Source organism: Chroicocephalus ridibundus, chromosome 1 (assembly GCF_963924245.1).
Source record: "Chroicocephalus ridibundus chromosome 1, bChrRid1.1, whole genome shotgun sequence".
NCBI lineage: Eukaryota > Metazoa > Chordata > Aves > Charadriiformes > Laridae > Chroicocephalus > Chroicocephalus ridibundus.
In genome coordinates this window covers 105,423,767-105,441,765 of record NC_086284.1, presented here as the reverse complement: position 1 = coordinate 105,441,765, position 17,999 = coordinate 105,423,767, and the positions used below count along the sequence as shown (strand labels likewise).

The following is a 17,999-nucleotide window of genomic DNA, read 5'->3' as shown; positions in this document are numbered from 1 at the left end:
TCTTTGGCTTGTTCTATTGCAGATGTAGAGGATGTTTTGTATTTAAACCAGGTAGGTTTTACCTAGAATTTGAGCACCGCTTCACAGCACACGGCATTATTGCTTGAGAACCAAGCAAGATCATTCCTTTGAGGTATCTAGAGTACTTTTATTTCCAACATGCACTGAAGAGTCCTGAGATAACAATATTTTTGAGCCACATGAAATGAGTGGCATCAGAGCTCACAAATAACCTCCCCAGCAAGCAGTGAAAGACAGCACACCTTGTGAACTGAGCCAGCTCCACTCTCCTCGCCACTCTCCCGAGTTCCTCTTTTCCACCCATTTCCGCCTTTATACTATAGAGACCTCCAATACAGAGGGTCTATTAGAGAGACTTTCTTCTTACACATATGTGCATGTACAGCCACTGTGCCTGGGAGGAGCATTTGATTGACCATTGGACTGGTCTACAATGGACGCTCATTTCTGCTTTCCCTGGGTATTCTCTTACCAAGTCTTTAGTTGATGTACACCTTAGCAGAGTTTCTGACACTGAACAAAGCAAATGAAGAGAGTAAAGCCTAAAGGATTTCTGGTCTGAAATAAATACCAAAAAGCATGAAATGGGTGACAAACCCCGGGACAGTGTTGACTGTTTTACATTACATTATTCAAAATGCTTACAGCTAATATTATCCAAACATCACAAACGAATAGTCTGCAAGCCCAGCACAGCCCAGCAAAAGAAAGAAATGGAGAATTACAGAATCAATGAAACACAGGATGGCTGAGGTTGAAGAGAACTCTGGAGGTCATCTGTTCCAACCCACCTGCTCAAGCAGGGCCACCCAGAGCCAGCTACCCAGGACCATGCCCAGAAGGCTTGTGAATACCTCCAGGGATAAGGACTCCACAACCTCTCTGGGAAACCTGTGCCAGTGCTCGGTCACTCTCACAGTAAAATAGTGTTTCTTGATGTTCAGATGGGGCCTACTTTGTTTCAGTTTGTGCCCATTGCCTCTGGTCTTGTCACTGGGCACCATTGAAGAGAGAAATGAAATCCCTTTCCTAAATAGAGCACACAGTTAGAGCAAAGGTTTAGCAAAAAACTGCTTCTGACCAACTCTAGCTGAGACACCTTTCTGGGAGAGTGAAACCCAGTAATGATGTATCTGCGCCACTGTAGCATGGGAAGAATCGAATGTTCAACTAGTTTCTCATCTGACAGAAGGCTTTCCTTCCCTGACAGCACAGTATAGCCTATTAAGCGACTTTTTCTTAGCAAAAATAGTCATCACATTAGGACTTATTGCATCACTTACCTGATAAGACAGGCAGGAAATATCACCTGTTGGTTTAGTACTCTCTCTTCCACAGGACCTGGATACACAGGGTCTGGTAGGCATCCCCTATACCTTTCCTGTGCACCTGATGGCCTGATATACTTTCTTTTCATTTGGAGATGTAATATGAGCAATATTATTGAAAATGAAAACTCAGCTCACGGTTAAAGCTGTCAAAATCCTAGAAGATTTTGTCTTCTGTCCTAGAAGAACCAGATGGTTTATGAAAACTAAAGATGTCCATGTACGTTACAGTTGGTTTTGCTTCTTTTTGAAACTGTTTCATAGACTTTCAGTAATTGAGGGATGTTTTTCTTCTTCTGGAAAAATAAATTAATAAATAAATGCATTGTATTTTTCAAGCAAAGTTAACAGCTTCTCAGTGGAGATTTATAGAGCCAAACAGTAAGTATGCACTGTAACAATTTCTATAAACTCTTATACGATAAGAAGCAACACTGATAGAGACAAAGTTATATTTGTAACATGACAGAAGAAAGGACAGTGGCATCATTTGTGGAAACAATGCTAGATCTGTAGTTCTAGTGCTCTTTCCCATGTTCTTGTGATGGGAATTGGTTTTTTTTTCAGTTTAAGCACATAAGAGCAGACTGGCATGGGCACACCTTGCCTTCATCAAAATTGGAGTTGTCTTATCAACATCAACAGAAGCAGAAATAGCTCAAATGTGGCCAGCTAGAGAGCATCCCTACAGCATAATCTAAATCCCAATTGACATCAAGTGTTGTGCTACCATTAAACAAATACCCTCAGCTGATTGGAATTTCTCATAGGCTGCAAAGCAGAAGAGGTCAGACACTAAGGGCTGAATTTCTCTGTAGTAACACATCTCGAAGTGATATGTGTATATTTAAACAAAATCATGAAATTCTCATGAAATGCTCACCAATTCCAAGGAAAACATTTGAGTTTATGTAATCCTAACATTATACTCCATTACACAATGTAAACAGGGGCCAAAGATATCTCAAATAATGAAAATATTAGTTCTGAGATCCAGAGTGGGTCTTGCAGACCTTCTTCAGATGTTTGTATTATACACCTAGTGATTTCCAGATCCAGGAATGCTTCTCAGCACAGATATGGCATAGTGCAACCCCGTACTGATGTCTCCCCGCAACATTGCACTCAGCATAACAAGCTTTTCCAGGTCCCCGAGCATGGTGCCGATGCATAATCAGACACCACACTGAACAGGTAGTCAGGTTGAATGCAAGCGCTCTGCTGAATATGCAAGTGGTCTGGCACTGCCAGGCATTGTGCCCCAAAACACTCAGGTTTCAGGACTGCGGCACAAGTGCACCCAAGCTGGCTCCCTGCAGAACAGGCTCCAGACATTGAAGGTTAGAATAATTTTGGGCTTATATTAAAGAAGGTTCCTATTAGTTAGCAGCAGGTAAGTAAGTTGACTACTTTTAGACCCTTAAGATCACATCAGCATTAATCTATTTTTCGCTCGTCCAAACAAATTACTGAATGCAGTCAAAGAAGAATAATATTTTGCCCTTTTGTATTCATCTTACAATGGTAAAATTACCCTTCTTGGTACTCAAAGAAGTCTCCTTCCTGTGTATTTCTGAGTGCAACTATACAGAGGACTACAAAATATCAGTATTATAAATGTTACTTTCACCAGTAGGGTATGCAATTACTAACAAATTATTTTAAACAGCCGTGGAATGACATTATACTTTTGAACATATGAGTACATACACTGCCTTTTCTATCCTCTTTCAGAGGCTCGGCTGTCTGACAATCCTGTATACTTAAATAGTATTAAATATCAAAACTGCTGTGTTTCAAAACTCACCCGTTTAGTTTTTTCAATAACTGCCTCTGTGAAGAAACAAACATTCTCCTAATCACCTCTTGTGATGCATTGAGATCCAACTCAGATTCTCGTGTTATGCCTAATACCTGCAGCATAGTTTGTTTTCCACATCGGTATCCTACAGAAGGAGGAAAAACCAAAGGACATGATGGCTACAGAACAGTGAAGTCTAAGATCTCTGAAGGTGTTCCTCTTCGTGGAGCTGTTCTCATATTCTTTGGAGACATCTTCTATCAAATACATTGAGCGCCTAGAAAGTAGATACCTCTAATTCAAACCACATGTCTTAACTCCTAGCTTCTCTGATGATCTCATCTCTCAACCATCATGTGCAGTTGTGCATTGTGCAATCCTCCCCTTCATTTTCAGCCCTGGCTTGTTTAATAAAAGAGTTCTTTCGACCTGTGTTTTTCCACAATACATTGGAATATAAATATATATTATTTCCCACATTCTGTACCTATAATTTCATTTCACTTCAGAAATATTTCCAGAGGTGCCTCCAAACGACAGTTAAAAAATACACGGTGCATTGATTTTAATAAATTGAACTCCTTGCATATATTGAATATAGCGCCTTGTTGTTTTTGTTCATTAATTCTCTATAATTGTGTCTAATTGCACCTATTACTTATGAAAACCTCCCAAGGCCTTGCACATAACTAACTCCCATTTACTTGAAGAGAAGCTACTCACATCCTGCAGTAGAAAAAGATTCCTCCTTACACTTCACTGCAGATTTTTCATCAAGAACTCAAGAGTATTTTTTGTTCTTTAACACAAAGCCAAGAAACAGCTACACACCTGAAGAATGTGCACAGACACAAGTCACAAACGAAGGAACGAGAAGACCTGAAACATAAGAATAAACTGTTTCAACATACTGCTTCATGTTTTCACCCATGCTTGGGAGGAGCATATAGCTTCAATGCCCCATCCCTGGAAGTGTTCAAGGCCAGGCTGGATGGGGCTTTGAGCAGCCTGGTCTAGTGGGAGGTGTCCCTGCCCATGGCGGGGGGGTTGGAACTAGATGATCTTTAAGGTCCCTTCCAACCCAAAGCATTGCATGATTCTATGATTCTATGAAAGTTGAAAATGTGTGAAAACACACAATGAACTCTCTCACCATCACCCTTCAAATCCTTTCCTAAAACTGTTCTTTGCCTCACTTATAAAACGTTAAAATCAATGAGCCAGGTAAGGTGCTGATTCTACTGTATATTTTGCTAGAAATTTTTCTTACTGTTCCGTTTTACATTTGGGGCAATATTCCTTTTTGACCGACAGCTGGTCAGTGAGGTATTGGACAACAAGGCACGACAGCAATGTAAAGGTGCGTGTGTTGGCATGCATGATAGGACATTAGTAAGTCAGAAATAACGTTTATTTATTACTAACAATGTAAAGCCAGGTTCTTATGCATTTTCTATGCTCATTTGGGGAAAAATCTCAGCCCACAATTAGAACTATTGGTTACAATAACTGAAGATTTAAAAGCTGTTCTCAACAAAAAAATAGAGTTCAGATGAAAAGGATAAAATGGAAGAATGCCAAACACCAGTATATGTTAGGGGCGGACATGCTGGGAAGCAGCTCTGAGGAGAAGGACCTGGGGGTCCTGGTAGACAGCAAATTATCCATGAGCCAGCAGTGTGCCCTTGTCGCCAAGAAGGCCAATGGCATCCTGGGCTGCATAGGGAAGACTGTGGCCAGTAGGTCGAGAGAGGTCATTCTCCCCCTCTACTCTGCACTGGTGAGGCCACAACTGGAGTACTGTGTCCAGTAGGGACAGGGACAGGGAACTACTGGAGCGAGTCCAGCGAAGGGCAACCAAGATGATTATGGGACTGGAGCATCTCCCTTATGAGGAAAGGCTGAAAGAGCTGGGACTCTTTAGCCTGGAGAAGAGAAGGTTGAGGGGGGACCTGATTAATGTTTACAAGTACCTAAAGGGTGGGTTTAAGGAGGACGGAGCCAGGCTCTTTTCAATGGTTCCCAGTGACAGGACAAGGGGCAATGGGCACAAGCTAGAACATAGGAAGTTCCGTTCAAATACACGGAAAAACTTCTTTACAGTGAGGGTGACAGAGCACTGGAACAGGCTGCCCAGGGAGGTTGTGGAGTCCCCATCTCTGGAGACTTTCAAGACCCACCTGGATGCAGCCCTGAGGGATGTGCTTTAGGCAATCCTGCTCTAGCAGGGGAGTTGGACTAGATGATCTCTAGAGGTCCCTTCCAACTCTGAAGATTCCGTGATTCCGTGATAAAGTAAGGATTATGTAGACAAATTTATTTGTGCATAATAAGAGGTACAAGTATCATTTGCCTGATCACTTTACTGAAGTCTTCCATCACTTTTCTCCATCTTTATTCTGTTCTTTAATCAGTTAGCTCCAGAGATAAAAAACATGTCAATGATCAGACAGGACTGCATATATTTAAGGTGCTTTTGAAATCTCAATAAGGACTAAGCATTCTCTTACCATTTTTATTATCAATAGGTATTCACTTAATTTTAAACAGTAATAGCTGAATATTTCCATCTCCAGGCAGTAAATTACTATGAATCTAGAGTAAAAGAGAAATCCGGATTTCATATTTCCTGAACTGTTGGCAATTACAGGGTTTGAATTATATTGTTTGAGTGGGCAATTTCTTCTAAGTTTTAATTCTCTCTTGATTAAACCATCTTTCTGGTGATTAGATTTGTATGCACTAACCTGGAAACCAATTTCAAAGACAGATGTCCCTTTTCTTTCACCCACCATGAAACCTTTCCATGTGGAGAAGGTCAGTCAGAAGCATATTCACCATTTAAAAGTCACTGGATTTTGCAAAGCAGCGGTAAAGCGATATTTAAGTAGTGCCTAGAGCCAGCTCTGGCCCTTTGCAAGAGGGGAATTTCACCCATAAATCTTTATACATCTTGTTCCGTGGATAAATTAATACTGAGACTGAATTTTTTAATACAAGGAACAGGTAATAGTTATACTGCTGAGTGAGGTGTTTTCAGCATCTTTGGACTGGAATTAAAGTGTTCCCCAAGTGGATGTAAAATACATAGCGAGTTTAACTAGCTTCTTACATTGTCTCTTAAATTCTCCCTGGCTCAAAGTGAAAATCTATTTGAGTGATTTCAGATAGCTTAAAAGAGAGCTCCAGCCTCCTACTTAATCTCTGTGCTAACATCACCATGTGTAGGAACTGATTATTTTGCAAGGGAATACTTTCTTTTTATGGATAATAAAAATATTTGTTGGCTGGGTTAATAAAGCTTTATTAGGAGGAAGAAGATCAAATTATTTTTTTATCAGAACACTCAGTAATTCTTCCACTTAGCTTGATTCTGATAAGTTCAAACTGCAAGATACCTCCTAATTCAATGGTGCTGGATGAAACCTGTGAGAACTCTTTACAAAAACAGTGTTGACTCCCTAGACAAAAGACTAATAGTAGCTTAGCCACTTACTCATGCATATCTGGAAAATCAATTATTTGGAAGAATTTTCCTGTCCAAATCTCATCATTGTCTTCCTTGGATTTATGCAGCAACTGATAGTAAAGTGTGAAAGTAATTGGAGGCTGACCAAAGGCTGCCTGTACTCTACAGCCCAGTGTTAACCATTTGGTGAGAGCCAGTTATATAAATGGGTTGCTGGTATATTTCCTGCTAACATCAGAGTACATCCAAAAGCTGTATTATTAAATGTGTGTGATGAGAGCTTTTACCTGATAGGAAGCTATAGCTCCTCTTGATAGGGGCTGAACACTGAGTTCAAAGAAATGACCACCAGCATGAAAAATACGCCGTTTCCTTTGTCTACCTAGGTCCCACAATGCAAATCACTGCTGGGCCCAGGTGCGATGCTACCGTGGTCCAGAAGGTCCCCTTCCAACATTGGGGAGGGGCTGAAATGCTGAGCAACAAAATCCACTAACTGGTCAATTCTACCGCTTTCGTGCCTTGGGTGTCCAGGTCTAGTGAGCAGCAGGGTGCTGCTGCAAGACAGGAGCACCTTCAAATCTTCTTGATGCAAAGACGCACTCGACAGCATCAGTCCCCAGCTAAAATTGTCCAAATCAGGCAATGTGAGTTCTTGATCAAAAAAAAAACTACACACCCACATAAATTATTATTAAAATCAGCAGTATGTGGTAAGAACCTGTGAGCAAGGTTTCACCCTTGGAAGCTGTAAGCAACCAATAATTAGATTTCCAGGTCTCACTAACTCTTTACAGGTTTCTCAATTTAAAAGAGTGTAACTAACCAGTAAATGATCTGCTGTGGTCCCGGAAAGCAAACTGAATCAACATGTAGAGGATTTAGACCATTTCATAAAAGCATTTAAAAACAAAACTGACAGGAGTTTTCAAACAGGTCTCGAGTGAAAAAAATTTTGAGGGCCTGTACAATCTCTCCAGCTGATATCTTCCCCATATGTGCCTGAACCGCGCACCAGCCAAGAAGCTCTCTGAGAGCTCAAGCGCTCTGACGGAATATCACAATGCGCCGCTCAACTGGATGGAGAGCACAGCTAAAATTCCTGGCTAGGAAATACATCACTTAAAAACAAACGAGGTCCAGGAAAAAAGTCATGGAAAACATTGAAAACAGTCATATGGCAACGCGAGATGTCAGCAAATGTCTCCTTTTTTTAACTAAAAAAGGTGGAAGTCAGCATGATTGAGTGTATCGTGTTTGCTTTCTTATCAGAAGAATTTTTTTCTGGCCATTTATGTGAAAAAGCACCATAAAAACTGAAAAAAAAAAAAACCCAACTCTACTCTTACTGTGCTAAATTGCTAAATCCACTGCAAATTAAACATTAAATGCACTCCCAAGCCAGGACCCCACCAAGTTTGTATGTTCAGCAATCACAGTCATAATGAACTGGGCATTTCAGAAATGGTGGAACTTAGCTTTACTTAACTGGATTGCTAATTGTCCCTACAACCCATGATAAGAATTTAAAATGTCTTACCTACAATTCATGCATTTAAAAGACAAATAGCCTCAGGAGGTTTATTACCGCATACAACTTCATCCACAGAAAACTCCACATTCCTACCCTTAACAAAAGCAACCTCAGAACGGGCCCGCAGAAAGCACCAGAGAAGTACATGTGTCACAAATAATACATTTCCCTCCCTGTGCCAAGCAATTTTCTCCATTCTTTAAAGCTGGCTCTGTTGTCCACAGAGTATTTCTCTGGCAAGCCAAAGGACCCTCCGCCAACTTCTGCAGTGCTATTCCCATAGACCTGCTGGGAACCAGCTTTTGTGTCCGTAAGTCCCCAAGGGAGTAAATTCTGGTGCCTTTGGTATCGACTTGCCCTTCTGTGTCCCCCTGAGGCTAGATCTCCACGTGCTGATGTGGACAAGAAGCCAACAGAAAGAACAGTGTAAAGGAAAAGCTCTGATCTGCATTTTTGCAGGATTTCCCTAATCTTCAAGGGGGACGTGGCTGTGACAAAGGATCACGACCCGAAGGGTTGTGCTGCCAGGATCTGGCCATTTCTTGCGGGGTGCCAGGAGAAGCACGTGCCCTCCTCAACCGCCCCGGAGCCAGCTCTCCACGTCTCTCAGCACCTCCCAAGCTGCTCTGCACACTGCGGGAAGCGGAGGGAGGGGCCGATAATATAGGACCATTAATTGCTATGCCTACGATTTAGTCAACTCCTTCCAAACCTAAGCTCCTGAGATCAAAGCAGATCACTATCTTCAGATGCTCAGGGAGGGAGAAATAGCTGGGTAGGCTGCATGGGATAGCTGGGATGGGCCTGGGCTTTCATTTACAGCGGTCAGTGGCTCCCGCTCTGCTCCCCCGACTCTGGAGAAAACTGATGTGGCTCAGCACATGCTAAGAAGTGCGGATTAACATGTCCATACTGCACAGCAGGGCATGATAACGCAGAAACCCTGTGCTATTGCTGATGAGAGCCAGGCAGCACAGCTGAGAAGTCCCTCCACAAGTCTTGCTATCTGGGGAGCACTTGCAGATAAAAACAACTGTGCAGCTCTTAGGGCTGAACCGGCTCACACAAGGTGCAATCCCCAGCTCTTCTACTTTATATTGCTGCTTCTCCCCTTTTATTCATTTATTTGAAGTTAACATTAAATGAGTATGGGAGAAAACATGAAAGGGCAATTCAACCATCCAAACAGCTGCCTAGGAAATATATAAAAGGCATGCTGCATTAACATACTGGTCATGCAGCTCCAAAAGCAAGTAATGAACACCACCAAATCTATTTTATCATCTTTTAGGCAACAGGAGATTTTCCCTTTTGCTTGCTAATTTATTCTGACATTACACTATTCAGCTGTATTTAAACCAGATGCAGGTTGCTGGGTTTTTTTTCTTTTTGTATTTGTTGTTCATCTGCTGTGCTTGGTTAACAAGAGCTGCTTTTGTTAAGAATTTTTGCTGCAATACATGTAAAGATCAGATGTCATCTAATCCCTTAATCCAAAAATCTCTCAGGTTTATCGAGATCTCTTTTTACCTTATCAGATTAAATCTGGAGTGATTTTTCATGAAGACCGCAGTTATAAGTAATACTGCGCTCCTAAAACAGATCTGTTATGGCTAATAACATTGTTGAAGGCATAGCTTAAACCTTACAGAACTTGAGGGCTTATCGCTTTGCCTGACAGTTGCTGCCTGCTCCTTCATCCAAAGGAGCATCTGAAATGAAATGATCCTGATGGGTTCATCCGACAGCCACGGCTTTCTCAAGGAAACAAATGGTGACTTGGGTGAGAGGTTTAAGACGCGGGGCTATGATGGAGGCAGCTATAGAGGTGGGGCCAGGGAGCAGAAGACAATCCCAGGATTCACTCTTAAGCAAGATGCAGGCAGCCTGTGCGTGTAGAGATGCAAGCACACTGGGAAGCACCAGGCTGCCACGGGTATGGAAGCCCTGAGCCTGGGGACCCGTGCCTGTATTTTCAGAGGATCAGAAAGACACACACAAGAACTGGCAAAAATTAGCCAAAAATATTTATCATGGAAAATTCCGGGAAGAAAAACTTCCCAATTTTGGCTTCAGGATTTACTTGGATCAGAGTGTTTTAAAATATGGTGAGCTTGGGTGTTCTGAGAGAAAAAAAAAAAACAACCTTGCAAGTTTGAAAAGCAATAAAGAACTAAAAACATTTGCATTTCCAAAGCAAAGCTATTTTTCATCCCCAGAAATGTCTGACTGAAAAATATTATGCGTATCTTTATTCCCCTTTCCCCAAGTGAAAGAAACAGCGGCCACCTGCAGAGAGCCCTCCCTTTGACTCTGGGTTGGCACAGGAAGGAAGGTCTGAACGGGAATGGATATGGGCATGGGTAAAACAATAACATGAAAAAAGAGGTGTTCAGTCAAGGGAGGAGGCTGCAGAGTATTTTAGACGTCCTGCTGCATAATTCGCTGTTCTCATTCTTCCTTCTGCATCCATTATTGACCACTGACCAGATGAACTGGTCCAGAGCAGCTGTTCCCATACTCTTGTTTATAATAAATGGTCCTGCCACCTGTACAGAAAACAACACTCACTCCACTGTAAAGGCTATGTGGATTTCCTTTACCCCTCCTCCAAATGTCCCATTGAGAAGGATTAAGTGAGAGAGCCCAAGGTATCAGAGGCTTCAACACAGACACACAGAGATGCAGAACCATTGATTTTGTGTCACAGCTACATAAAGCCATTGCCAGCAGAAGAGAAATGAAGATTCCCCCAAGCCCTCCTCCCAGAACCACCAATCTTCGGCCACACACCACGGGAGCACCCCATGCCCTTGCTTCCTCCTTGCCCTTGCCTGCTCACCACTCAGCACAGGAATGCCAACAACAACGCTGTGCAAGACATGACATAGAGATGACAGTAGTACCTAGAGGTGACTCCACAGGTGACAGTGCATTCAAAAATGGATTTAGAAGGAGTCATAGGCAAGCAGTCACTAACTGTGACATTTCACATGGTTTGAGTTTTTAAAGGTGCTGAGTTTTTAATGGCCCTGAGTTCTCTTTATTATTTCTACTGGTTTCTCTTCATAAAGTTCTCAGACAGGTTTTTAATTTACAGCTCAAGATGGAATTTGTTCTTGAAGATCTTACTTTTCACTGTTAACTAAAAAAATTATTTAAAACCTTGCACAAAATTTAATAAGAAAGTGGATCACATATAGATTTGGAGTAAGAGAGAGCTTGGTTAACACTGGACAATCTTAATCCACTGTTCCTGTGTCATTATGAAATTAAGTTTATTGTTCTCACAACTGAAAAACACTCACTCAACAAAAGTAATAAAGTATTTCACATTATGATTCAGTTGTAGAATACCTCACAGCAGGTAGGAAATTCAAAGCTAAAACATGTAGTATTATATACTCCACGTCTTCATCTGCAAGTGCACGCATATCACTCCCACGTACTATATACCCTTACACATGGGCCAAAAAGCAGCCTGTGCCTCTCTGAGGATGCCCACACTACTAGGCACTACAAACATCCATGTGACTACAGCAAGCCATGTAGTGGCTGAAAAAGGGCAAAAGGAAAGCGGAACTAAGTTTATAAGAACTGAGCCAAAGAGGATGGCAGCTGTGATTTCGTTATTTCCATTAGTTAAGTTGTATAAGCAGCAGATCTTTTTCCAGCTTAACATAATTATGTTCTTGCAGAAGTTATTGTTGTTGGTTTTAACTGTCTGAGGATGTCTTTAATACTATTAGAAGGAAATTAAGATTGTGAAAAGTTGCATGGCTGTGGGAGTGAATTTGGCGTGACTCGCCAAACAAACTCCACAACTGGAACTCTCAGAAAAGAGTTCAACAACGGTGAATTGTACAATATTGTAATTAATTTCTCAGTGCAAAAATACAAGCATGCCAATGGAGGTGTCTTGATTTGCATCAGATGGTGATGTGACTCTAAAAGCTTATTAGAGTCATAAAATAATCTGATATTTAGAACCTTCACAAATCATAGAATCATAGAATCGCCAAGGTTGGAAGGGACCTTTCAGATCATCTAGTCCAACCATCTTTATGACAGAGCTCAGATCAAGCATTATAATTTTGTGAATTGCTTCTGATCGTATTTTAATCATTATAAATGTTTCAGAGTACGCCGAAAGAAAAGCATAATCACTTGTTCTCATTTAAAAGTGATTTAGGATACAAGTTTAATAAAATTTATCACCACTGGAAAGATATTTCACTATTTCAAACTGAGTATACAGAGTAATGACGGCATTGGTAGTGAAGATATCAAGGTATGAGCTGTCTGTTCTTAATTTAACAGAGTTGTTTTATTTGAATTACGGTGTTTGAATGTCATGACTGAACAGAACAATTCGAACACAAATTCCCAGCGCACTCTACCTGATTCCTCCCATTAGCTACCAGACTCCACATCTAGCTTGTACCCACTAGCTTAAAATAGTGGGAATAGCTGCCTAGGGTCAAGCAGATCAGTTAGTTTATTCCTCTTTGCTAAAATCTGTTAAATCAGCCCAACTTCTTCAAAATATCAGCCAAATGATGTACTGTCTTTTAAAGCTGCTGTAGTATCATACTGAGAAGGAAGAAGGCCAGTTGTTAATGGCTATCAAAGACTCAAAAAAAGCTTATGGTGACAATTTTGATAGAAAACAAAACCGCTTTCTGGCACAAGAAAGAAAAGGTGTTTTGGGAAAAGTGAACGGGGCACTAGTTAAACCACACACAAGACAGGTATGTGCCCTTCCAGAGGTTAGGTGAATTGTTTTCATGAAGTCTAGTTTTGAATACTCCAAATTTGCCAAGAGATGGGTGGAACTGGCGAAGTGTTTTGTTCAAACCTGTACAGGCAGAGGGAAGAGAAGACCCCTTTATACCAAATGAATGAAGCACATTTTATAGCTTCTTTCCATTTCAGTTGATAATTAAAATGAATTTGCAGCGTTCAAGACAATCAAAGGCCTTTGCAACTCATAATCAGTCCAGATGAATATTTTTCTTGATGTGCTTTATCACTTGGACAATCTGCTTGTATCTCACCTGTCTACTACTTTCACATGTCTACTACTTTCTACATACTTTCATATAGCTTACATATAAGATCGTTTTCCTAATCCCATCCATATATTTTCACTCTAAACTCTCTCCTACATAAAGACCACCTATACCTTGCCAACCACACTTTCATGAGATGTTTCTTAAGGAAAAAATAAAACCCTGTTTATCTTGCGTAAGTCTGTAAGCATAGCTGTACATGAGTTTTCCAACCTGTGAAAGCCTGAAGACAGCGAACCACTGTACAGGTGTAATTAAGAAGGCATCCTTTCCCTACAGTGGAAAACTGACACTGTGCAAAGATTCAATGCTCACTTGCTTCTTTTTCCAGCTTCTCAAATAGCAGTCCTGGGAGACTGAGTTGCCTGAATAGCAGGAAGGAAAACACAATCTTTTTAACCCTCTCAGTCATTGGTCTGGGTCCAGGTACAGCCAGCAGTAATCCAAAGCCATCTAGCAGCTGTTTAGAAATCTGCATGCTATGAATTAGTGGCCACATGCCAGGCACTGATTAGGCATCACTCAGTGGTGGTCCCTGAAGGACAAAGTGATGGGACATCGACGGGGAAACATGAGAAGCTTCTTCAAGTGCAGGACCTGCTCTGTGGATAAACAGAGTTCTTTGCACTCACAGACTTGAAGTTTGGATCTTCTCACAAGCAGGCATTTTTTCAGATTTTTTTCAGGTAGTCAGTGTCGATATTTGCATTTTTGACATGTCTACCCAAACATTTCGCTTCTCTCTGTTATCTCGCATATGGATCAGGGTGAGTTTAAAGGCACACCTGGGATCCACCCACACCACAGGCTTTCCAGCACTATCCCACAGCTGAGTGTAACTCTAACTCTAACTTGGCTTCTGAAATAGATTAAAATAACCAAACAGGAACACATTTCAACCTGTTTCCAGTCTAAGGATACACACATGTGCCATTTGGCTCCCTCAGTAATGCTAATGTTGACACGGCCAGCCCCCTCCAGGTGAGGTGGGGAGACACCTTCATCTCCACTTTACCAACAGAAAGCTGAGGCATGAAGAAATTAAGGCCTGGACCCACAGAGGCTCCAACACAAATGGTTGTTAGGTGCCTCCTGCTTGTGACAAGCTTGTGACAAGCTAGCATGAAGCTTTTTCCACACCTCCTGCCCTGGACATAGCCATGATCCTGTCCCCCGCTGCCCTCCTCCTCCCCTTGCCAAAGGCTGACACCCGCTCAGGTCTGCCAGAATAACTGCATGTGTAACCTCCCCCTTGCGCAGCTCATGAAAAACAATAAGGGTTAGCAAAGACTTGCTGTTTACAGCGCTGAAGATCAAGGAAATCAACTCAGAGAGCAGTTTTCCTGGCAGAGCAGAGGTGATGGCAATTGCTGATGGACAAGGAGCTGCAGAGGGAGGCACGGCTGTTGGGAGAGACACGTCTCGCTCTGCACAACTACCCCCAGCACCAGCACCAGACTGAGCGAAGCAGAGACCACCTGCAGCAGGGGGATAAAGCATCCCCAGCCTCCACCCTGCCTGCTTCACCTGTGCAGAGTTCTACCAAGAAACATCTTAAGGTCTGTGGGGGAAGCCACCACTGCAACACCTGCAGCAAACCTGGGTTGCCCAGGGCTTTCTCTTCCTCCCCTGCCCTCCTCCCGGGATGCCCTGGTGCTTGGAGCTTCACCCGGGTCACAGAGCAGAGCATGGAAGAGCACAGGACGTAATCCTGGCTCTCCTAAACCCTGGGCTGATGGCCCTCCTTCTGCTCGTAACGGTAAGAGGCAGTGGAGAAATCTACTGATCTGCCGCTAATCTCAGAAGAGCCTCTTCCAAACCACACGATACTGGCTCTCACTTCACAAAAATCTTCCAGGCCAGCAAAAGCTGAGGCTTCTCCAAGCACCATTTACAGTCACAAACTGTGTGATTTCTCGTAGGTGGAGGCATCGTCAAACACTTGGCTCGGCACGCTGCCTTTCTGGTCTTCCCAAGCACTCGTAGTGGGCACCTCGGGAAATGGAGAGCACCCGGCGCTAACGGTGTGACTGCCTGGCCGAGGGGAACGCACACAAAACCTATCACAGGGTCTGTGGATTCTCCCTTGTAGCTTCTTATGCTTTTACTTCAAACACAGCAGCTATGAACTCTCTCCCTGCTTGCAGCAGCAAAACATCAGAAGTCGCACACACAGATTCTTGGACAGAAAGTGAATTTATCTCTTGTTGCCAGTCTCATTAGAAACAAATAATAAGTATTCCAAGAAACAAATAATAAGTATTCCAAGACTTCTTGCAGTCCCTGCAGCCTCTCTCCAACAGCCTTGCTTTCTGTTACAGCTCAAGCGAACTGCCCTGCTCAAAGGTCACAGAAGGAAGTCTGTGAAAGAATTGAAATTCAAATCCAGGTCTCTTAAATTCCAGACTATAATTCTATAATTAATTTATTCTATGTAGCAAAAATGTTATGCATCTTATTTTATTATTTTGAAGTAGGGCCTTCTGGTTTTTATATTTCATCATAGGCATCAGTTCCATAAATAGTTTCTGCATGTGACTAATCCTACGCAGTGTCTGAAGTCAGACTACCAAAACACATGTCTGCAAGAACAGGGTCTTGATTTGTTTTCAGTCATTCTTCTAAGAAATGACTTAGCTTCTGAACAGCTAAGTCACATCTCAGAAGGTTTTTAGGAGGAAACCCAGAGGTTTGCCAGAGCCTGGGCACACACCTGCCCTCTCTTCTTTTCAAAGTCTCCCAACACCTACTGTTAAAGCAATGGTATATTTGCCCCAGAGAAACTAAAGAAAATTGTCAGAAACTTGAACATATGGATCAGTGATAACACAAAAGACTAATTAAAAAACATAAATTCCTCTTTGCATCTGCTACTAAACTATACCACACTTTTCAGCTGTGACCAATTGCTACACTTGCTGGACCAGGCTTAGTAGGACAGTCATGGCAGGGCAAATTCCCTGCAATCCAGTCAACAGAGTGAGCACACAACAACAGCGAGTCTTGATTATGGCACAAAGTTTCATCATAAACAACAGAGTGAATAATATAGTTACAAAACAGCAAACTGGATAAAATGCGACCAATTTCTGAGATGAAGTGTTTCACATATAGCCATTTGCAATCCTGTACTGCCATCTGCAGCCTCCTGGTAACAGTCAAATTTCTAAATCATCAGGCTCACATCGACCTTAGCAACTGCATGGTCCCTGTAAACATTAGGCATGTTCAGGGTCAGGCAGATATTTTTCCACAAATATTATCATTAAAATTATCAAAATATGCCTCTTTTTCAAGATTACATTTGTTCTTTTTCCAGCCTTTTTTTATTTTCTATTTTATCTCACTTCTCTGCTGTCTTTGGTAATTGAAGTCGAATATCAGACACAAAGTGCAACACATTTGATCTCTCAGAAAATTTTTAATATGCTGATAAAGAAGAGTGGTTTAGAAGTCACATAGAATGTCTTTGCTACATATGGAAACTGTTTTTTACTTTGTGTCATTACAGTCACAGCATTAAAATTGAGTTTTAATAGACTATATCCCCTAACACCTACAGACAGGGAAATATAAATATATTTTCTTGTATGCAAAAGTTGCCTGGACTCTAAAAACATGCTATAGCATGCTCTTACAGTGGAGACATCTGTCTCTGTTCCAGGTTATGGAAGCAGATCAGCTAAAACAGCACTGGGCTATTACCCAGCAGGGAACCGGCCTGTGGCTAAATGTAACAAGGTCCAGTGGTTTAGCAAGCTACCACACACCAGCGGTGAGCAACCACAGCCGACCATGACCCTCCATGAAACCTCTCCCAGCCTGCAAGGTAAAACAACAACCCCTAGGGGTTGTTGAAACCAATAAGTTTAACCCAAGCATGCTCCAGGTGATACCTCCTGGCCACGGACCCCATCTCCTCTGACGTGCAGTAATTTAGTAAACTGTGGTAACTAGTTCATACGACTGATCCTTTTGGTTCTTTTTGGATTAATTTATCTTCGTTGATGGCTGTAAAGCAAAGAATTAGCATGGTGTTTGCAGGGACAGAGTCACTGCTAGATCAGGAATGCTATAGAATAATCATAATGATCTTTTCCCGGTCAAAGAAAAAGGTTCTGGATTAAGAAGAGACGATAGGCATGAAAAAGTGGAAATAACTGACTTTATAGTAATAAGATAAATCGAGAATATCCACTGGCTGTCAAAGAGCAAATAAGGCACCTCAGATCATCAAGTCTGCCTCGAAGGGAGCAGCTCAACTGCACTATTTACCACAACCCCTCTAAGACCTGGCGTAACTCAAGTGTAAATCAGACCTACTAGAAGCTGAGTGACTAGTGGGTGCCTTGACATTGGTTTTGCACATCTTGCCACTCTGTTGCTAGGAAGTGGCACATTAGTCAGTAGGAATTGGTCATGGTGGGTGTGCACGCTGCAAAGGAGGTGGCTGCTCTTGAGAAGGCACTGCATGCAGGATGCCCCAGCAGCACTGGGAACACTGAGCTGGTAGGGGACAGGGTGATCTGAGCAGGCTATCCTTTCCCAAATTAGAGATTAAGCATGCTGCTGGAAGCTCAGGGGCATACCGGCTGCTAGAGTGGTAAGATGCCACGTATTATCAGCACGGATGCCTGCCTTGAACTGCCGCAGCACCAAGCTCCTGGCCCTGCCTCTGCCCTGCTGCTTTGTATTTAAAATCCACCCACGCACTGCCTTGGGAACTCAGGCTTCTGGCACTAACCCCTGCTCTACTGCAAATTTTCAAAGTAAA

At 42.2% G+C, this 17,999-nt stretch overlaps 1 long non-coding RNA gene across 1 annotated transcript in view; it reads right to left on the bottom strand.

The window, feature by feature from the left end:
* Positions 1–1,338: 1,338 nt before the first annotated feature.
* Positions 1,339–17,999, bottom strand: part of LOC134525429 (uncharacterized) — a 60,079-nt gene continuing 43,418 nt past the window's right edge. The window contains exons 3-5 of the long non-coding RNA XR_010073784.1: positions 3,982–4,029; positions 3,157–3,295; positions 1,339–1,645 (exon numbers count right to left, since the gene is read on the bottom strand). This is a non-coding gene — a long non-coding RNA (uncharacterized LOC134525429). The remainder of the gene's footprint in view (positions 1,646–3,156; positions 3,296–3,981; positions 4,030–17,999) is intronic.